The sequence below is a fragment of the Periplaneta americana genome, chromosome 1 (genome assembly GCF_040183065.1).
Source record: "Periplaneta americana isolate PAMFEO1 chromosome 1, P.americana_PAMFEO1_priV1, whole genome shotgun sequence".
Classification (NCBI taxonomy): Eukaryota; Metazoa; Arthropoda; class Insecta; order Blattodea; family Blattidae; genus Periplaneta; species Periplaneta americana.
Genome location: NC_091117.1, coordinates 169,148,308 through 169,155,693, shown reverse-complemented (window position 1 = coordinate 169,155,693; position 7,386 = coordinate 169,148,308). Strand labels below are relative to the sequence as shown.

Here is a 7,386-nt window from a genome sequence, read left to right as displayed (position 1 = left end):
AAATTTCTTGTTGTTCAGTGTTATTATCTGAGAGGCGAAGGTAAATAATAGTTACACGGTTGAAGTATAGACTATAATGCACCTTCAGTTTCCTTCTTCGTTGAAAAGAAATGCTGCCTCATGTGTTTAAAAGTGTCTCGTAACATTCTCATGCTTAGAAATTATCTCAAATTATTTTATTTGCTATTTAATTGTGGATTTATTTCAGTGTATGATTTTTGTACCTTATCCTACATTGTAGTTTCTTTGATCTGTTATAGTAATGCAGAGTAAGAGTAGACCTACTGTATCTTATTATCTACATCCATAACATGCTGCTTTAAGGTAGGGTTCGACTCAGAGATTCAATAATAGCTCTAGTAATGAAATTATGTTAATAATTCATTCATCCATTCATTCTTATTTTTTTGCTCAAGTGCAGGTCTTTCAATGCCAATCCAGCATTCTCCAATCTTCCCTATTCCCTGCCTTCTTCCTAGTCTCGGTATACGAACCAAATATCTTAATGTTAGATTTCGTGTTACTCTTCTGATTGCGTTAATAAATTATTTAGACTTAGAAATGGTTGTGTTGACGTTAGATTGGGTGCAATTTTTCTGATTATGTTAATATAGTGTTTAAATTTGGGAGTGGTTGTCCTAACATAATTGCGTGTTGTTCTTCTGATTATGTTAATAAAATACTTAGACTTAGGAATGGTTGTGTTGACGTTAGATTTGGTGCTATTTTTCTGATTATGTTAATATAGTGTTTAGATTTAGAAGTGGTTGTGTTGACGTTAAATTGCGTGTTATTCTTCTGATTATGTTAATAAAGCGTTTATATTTAGAAGTGGTTGTGTTGACGTTAAATTGCGTGTTATTCTTCTGATTATGTTAATAAAGTGTTTAGATTTAGAAGTGGTTGTGTTGACGTTAAATTGCGTGTTATTCTTCTGATTATGTTAATATAGTGTTTAGATTTAGAAGTGGTTGTGTTGACGTTAAATTGCGTGTTATTCTTCTGATTATGTTAATAAAGTGTTTAGATTTAGAAGTGGTTGTGTTGACGTTAAATTGCGTGTTATTCTTCTGATTATGTTAATAAAGTGTTTAGATTTAGAAGTGATTGTGTTGAAGTTAGATTGGGTGCTATTCTTCTGATTATGTTAATAAAGTGTTTAGATTCAGAAGTGGTTGTGTTGACGTTAAATTGCGTGTTATTCTTCTGATTATGTTAATAAAGCGTTTATATTTAGAAGTGGTTGTGTTGACGTTAAATTGCGTGTTATTCTTCTGATTATGTTAATAAAGTGTTTAGATTTAGAAGTGGTTGTGTTGACGTTAAATTGCGTGTTATTCTTCTGATTGCGTTAATAAAGTGTTTAGATTTAGAAGTGGTTGTGTTGACGTTAAATTGCGTGTTATTCTTCTGATTGTGTTAATAAAGTGTTTAGATTTACGAGTGGCTATGTTGAAGTTAGATTGGGTGCTATTCTTCTGATTATGTTAATAAAGCGTTTAGATTTAGAAGTGGTTGTGTTGACGTTAAATTGCGTGTTATTCTTCTGATTGTGTTAATAAAGCGTTTAGATTTAGAAGTGGTTCTGTTGGCGTTAAATTGCGTGTTATTCTTCTAATTGTGTTAATAAAGTGTTTAGATTTACGAGTGGTTGTGTTGAAGTTAGATTGGGTGTTATTTTTCTGATTATGTTAATAAAGCGTTTAGATTTAGAAGTGGTTGTGCTGACGTTAAATTGCGTGTTGTTCTTCTGATTGTATTAATAAAGTGTTAAGATTTACGAGTGGTTCTGTTGAAGTTAGATTGGGTGCTATTTTTCTGATTATCTAATAAAGTGTTTAGATTTAGAAGTGGTTAAATTGCGTGTTATTCTTCTGATTGTGTTAATAAAGTGTTTATATTTACGAGTGGTTGTGTTAAAGTTAGATTGGGTGCTTTTATTTTATTGGGTTATTTTACGACGCTGTATCAACATCTAGGTTATTTAGCGTCTGAATGAAATGAAGGTGATAATGCCAGTGAAATGAGTCCGGGGTCCAGCACCGAAAGTTACCCAGCATTTGCTCGTATTGGGTTGAGGGAAAACCCCGGAAAAAACCTCGACCAGGTAACTTGCTTCGACCGGGATTCGAACCCGGGCCACCTGGTTTCGCGGCCAGACGCTGACCGTTACTCCACAGGTGTGGACGATTGGGTCCTATTTCTCTGATTATGTTAATAAAGTCTTTAGATTTAGGAGTGGTTGTGTTGACCTTAAATTGCGTGTTATATTTCTGATTGTGTTATTGAAATCTTTATATTTAGAAGTGGCTGTGTTGACATTAGATTTTATGTTATTCTTCTGATTGTGTTATTGAATTGTTTATATTTAGAAGTGGTTGTGTTGACGTTAAATTGCGTGTTATATTTTTGATTCCGTTATTGAAATGTTTATATTTAGAAGTTGACGTTAGATTTCATGTTATTCTTCTGATTGTGTTATTGAAATGTTTAGATTTAGAAGTGATTGTGTTGACGTCAGATTGCAAGTTATTTTTCTGATAGTTTAATAAAGTGTTTAGATTTAGGAGTGATTGTGCTGTCGTTAGATTGCGTGTTATTCTTCGGCTTGTGTTAGTGAATTGTTTAGATTTTTGGAGTGGTTTTGTTGGCGTTAGATTGCGTGTTATTCCTCTGATTATGTTAGTGAAGCGTTTAGATTTATAAATGCTTGTGTTGACGTTAAACTGCATGTTATCCATCTGATTGTGTTACTGAAGTGTTTAGATTAGCTTGCTCACATGGAACCACAGATATTTAAATTAGAGCAAAGGATTTTTGTGGTAGAGGTTTATTTGAAAAAGAGTGATTGCGGAGAGATAAAAATTTTATTTTCAAGAAAAGATCCTAATGTTACCGTGCCACATAGCAACAGCAGAAAAAGACCACTCATAAATCGAAGTCTAAACTCTTCAGTAACACAATTAGAAGAATAACACGGAATCTGACGTCAACATAACCACTTCTACAAAGAGACTGAACTGGACTGCAGAGTGTGCGGTAGACGGTTTGCCGCCTGTTGCATGACTTTCGTACCGGTCGCGCGCCTCCATGTCGACCTACATTAGGCTATGTAAGCGAAATCTCTGTATTTTATATGCCGATCGTTTTATATGAACTCATGTTAAATTTACATTATTATTATTATTATTATTATTATTATTACTTACTGGCTTCTAAGGAACCCGGAGGTTCATTGCCGAACTCACATATGCCCGCCATTGGTCCCTATCCTGAGGTAATCCAGTCTCTACCATCATATCCCACCTCCCTCAAATCCATTTTAATATTATCTTCCTATCTATGTCTCGGCCTCCCCAAAGGTCTTTTTCCTTCCGGCCTCCCAACTAACACTCTATATGCATTTCTGGATTCGCCCATACGCGTTAAATACCCAGCCCAACTCAAACGTCTGGATTTAATGTTTCTATTTATGTCAGGTGAAGAATAAAATGCGTGCAGTTCTGCGTTGCGTAACTTTCTCCATTCTCCTGTAACTTCATCCCTCTTAGCCCCAAATATTTTCCTAAGCACCTTATTCTCAAACACCCTTAACCATGTTCCTCTCTCAAAGTGAGAGTCCAAGTTTCATAATCATAAAGAACAACCGGTAATATAACTGTTTTATAAATTCTAACTTTCAGATTTTTTGACAGCAGACTGGATAATAAAAGCTTCTCAACCAAATAATAACAGGCATTTCCCATATATTATTATTATTATTATTATTATTATTATTATTATTATTATTATTATTATTATTATAAGTTCCTGTATACACGTCATACAAATTTACAGAAAACTGTAACGTTGTTGAAGAAAATTTCAATTCGCTTCATACAGAGATTATCTAGTATTCTGCCTGCAAGATATGGCAACGATGACTTCTTCCGTCAGGGATCAATTTTGACTGGCCCCACTGTAGCTGGAACAAAAGTTGTAGGATTGTTGGGCGGAGGCGTGGTTGTGTGGTCAGCTAATCGTGGCAGATGAGAAGATAGGATAATGCGATGAAAAGAGAAAGGGACGTGGAAGGAAGGGATCCATCCCACTGCGTGGTGATATATAGTTACACGTAAAAGTTCCTTATAGTAGCATTGTGTGCGTCTTCAATCCGGATTTGTAAAGTTGTGATCGCCACACGCCTCAACGTCAGTAATATAGTAAACCCCCTCCAGTAAAAGAGGCTTTACCAGACTAACTGGAAATATAGGACCACACATATTTCAATTAAAAAGCTCTTGGCCAAAAACACGCATATTCATTTGTTTTGAAGCATGCGACGGAATCGCCCCGAACTGTGTCTAAACCGTGTCTCTATCAGATGATATTTAATTGAATTCACGCTAATTCCTGTAATATTTTTAATGTTCATGATGGTTAGAAGCAAAGAATTTATCTAGCTGTAGATCAGTTAGTTGATGGCTTCTAATAGGAAGGCTCGGAGTTTAGACTCCCAAATATCCAGCGAGATTTAATGAACTAGGCGTTTTTAGATAAACTTTCTCAGAGTACATCGGGATAGTGATGGGATATAATTTTAAGACTTTGTCACTGGCACCAAATGTGACTAAAGTTACAAAATCACAGCTCTGAGAAGTCGCTATCTCCAGCCGATACGTGATTCATAGCAATGGCGACTGATGTACAATAGGCCTATATATATGACAGCTCCAGAGACCAGACAACTGAAAGTCAGAAGCAGAGTTGCCAACTCATAAATTGTATCGCCGTCAGTATAACACCTGGAAATCCGTCAAAATCCGTCAAAATTAAAAAAATAATAATAAGACCCAATATACAGTAGGCTATATAGCCTATATATGTACATTTTAACACAACTTACTTAATAATTCTGATTAAAATAATCATTCGTCAACATCTGACTTGATTACGAGGAAATCTGAAATAGGGGATTCTTAAACATAGGACGGAACAGACAGGGCTGTTCAAATAAAAAGTAAAATCTCCAAAAAATTAAACAATTAAAAATGATAGCAGCTAAAAATGCCAAAAGACGATGTAAATCGTGATTTCCGCCAGAAAATCCGTCACCCGTCAAAGCCATTTTTTTCCCCGTTTGCTACGTTGAAATTCCGTCAATTTTGATAGAATTTCCGTCCAGTTGGCAACACTGCTCAGAAGAGTAACTTGAAGGACAACATATCTTTGATACTGAAGCTATATGCACTCGCTATATTTTGTCACGAATGACTCACCTTCGTAAACATTCATGGGACACAGCGCGATAACACAGGTCAGAGTGTGTTTTGTTTTTAGTATACTAATCACTACTGTTCTCCAACCAGGAGATCAACCGTGAAAGGAATGTGCTTACTATTGCGTCATCTATTGGAGCAAAATAGATAGATAATATTACCGTTATAACGTCAGTTTAAAAACCATGACCTATCCTGCATATGTTATTTCCTGTATGGAGGGATTAAAAGACCAGGAGATTAACCGTGATCTAATTTTGTAACTAGGGTAGTATAAATATGTGTGTATCAATGTTATTGTTTGTGCTGTGAGAGCTAGCCAATAGAGTTACGAGTATCCACGTGTGTGACCTTATGATATCTTATGACATCAACATTCATTCACAGCATTACCCCGCTTCGTCTCATTCCGCAGAGACTTCCTCGTGGTTGGAGTACAGTATCCCTGTTTGCAAATTATGCTCTGAGATTGCAATGATCATGTGTATTACTTTTAATCATATTAAATAAAATAATCAAAAGTAAAAGAAAAGAAGTTAATGAAAAATAGAAGGAATGAAAAAAATCATTAGATATCAGAGAAAAAGAAAAAAATAAGGAAAAGAAAACAAAGAAAGAAAACAAACAACAAACAAAGGAAAGCTATAAACTAGGAAAGAATAGAGGTAAAAGTTAATATTTACACGCATTATACACACATGTATACCTACATAAATACCGTAATGTGTGTGTGTAAGGAAGTGAAGATTATGAAATAAAGTCTAGATTAAGTTACCAGTTACTGATATGCAATTTTTAGATTAACTGTAAGTAAAAAATACAGAAAAAATAAATAAGTAATTAGAAATAGAGTTTATAAAATTAATCACAGTAATGAAGCGGGAAAAATACAATTAGAAAGAAGAAAGAAAAGTAATTTAAAAATGAAAGATTTGTACAATTATTGTAGGTTCTAAGTTTATTGTAGGTCGCAAGTTCTTAGAGAAATTCTGCCCAGAATCATTGACTGTATCACGAATGTTGCAAACTGTAACAGAAAATGACATCCAAACCGTTTATAAGACGTTATAATTTTCAAACAAGACGTACGGGAAAGAAAATTTTGGTAGTACTTTATCAATAGTTGTATAGGATATAACGGTACAACAGCAATAATCCTTCTGGCTTTTGTTACCATGGACGATGAAAACGTGAAGAGCCTATTTCCATAGAAATCTTAAAATGCATTATTATTATTATTATTATTATTATTATTATTATTATTATTATTGTTATTATTATTGTTATTATTATTATTATTATTATTATTATTATTATTATTATTATTATTATTATTATCCCTTTAGCTAAATATCTCCGTCATTATATGTAAAGATTAACTTTTTGGTCCTACAGAATTATCTGTGATGGTTACCATTTGTTATTAACGCAGAAAAGTTCGTTCCGGCGCAGAGGATCGAACCCGGGTCTCCCAGTTCTACGCACCGCCACTAAGGGAAAAGAACCAAAGGAGAAAGATTCGATCCGGTGCGGTGAGTTAAGCTTCGGCGTAGCTCAGTGGTTAGAGCTCTCATTGCGTAGAACTGGGAGACCCGGGTTCGATACTCGGTGCCGGAGCGAATTTTTCTCCGTTAATAACAAATCCGTGATTATAGACAAAATTGGTTACAGCACGTGAATAGAATGCAACTTTCCAGGATGCTACGGTACATCCCCAGAGGAAGATATGTGAGTCGGCCATTCCGAAGATAGTTTTAGATCGTAACACAGGCCATTAGGACTATTATTTGACAGGCAGATGAAGATGATGATGATGATTATTATTATTAATATTATTTTTTTTTGACAGCAGACTAGATGACAAAAGCTTCTCAACCGAATAATAACAGGCATTTCTCATATATATTATGAATTTAATTTCCTCCCGAGTGTCATTTATATTTGTTACTGTTGCTCCAAAGTATTTGAATTTTTCCACCTCTTCGAAGGATAAATCTCCAAAAAAAATCTGAAAGTTAGAATTTATAAAACAGTTATATTACCGGTTGTTCTGTATGGTTGTGAAACTTGGACTCTCACTTTGAGAGAGGAACAGAGATTAAGGGTGTTTGAGAATAAGGTTCTTAGG

At 34.6% G+C, this 7,386-nt stretch overlaps 1 protein-coding gene across 1 annotated transcript in view; it reads left to right on the top strand.

Annotated features, from left to right (window-relative positions):
* The first annotated feature begins 234 nt into the window (after window positions 1-234).
* Window positions 235-7,386, top strand: part of LOC138703827 (homeobox protein E60-like) — a 64,050-nt gene continuing 56,898 nt past the window's right edge. Inside the window, exon 1 of the mRNA XM_069832041.1 lies at window positions 235-324. The gene's annotated coding sequence lies outside the window, so the exon portion shown is untranslated. The remainder of the gene's footprint in view (window positions 325-7,386) is intronic.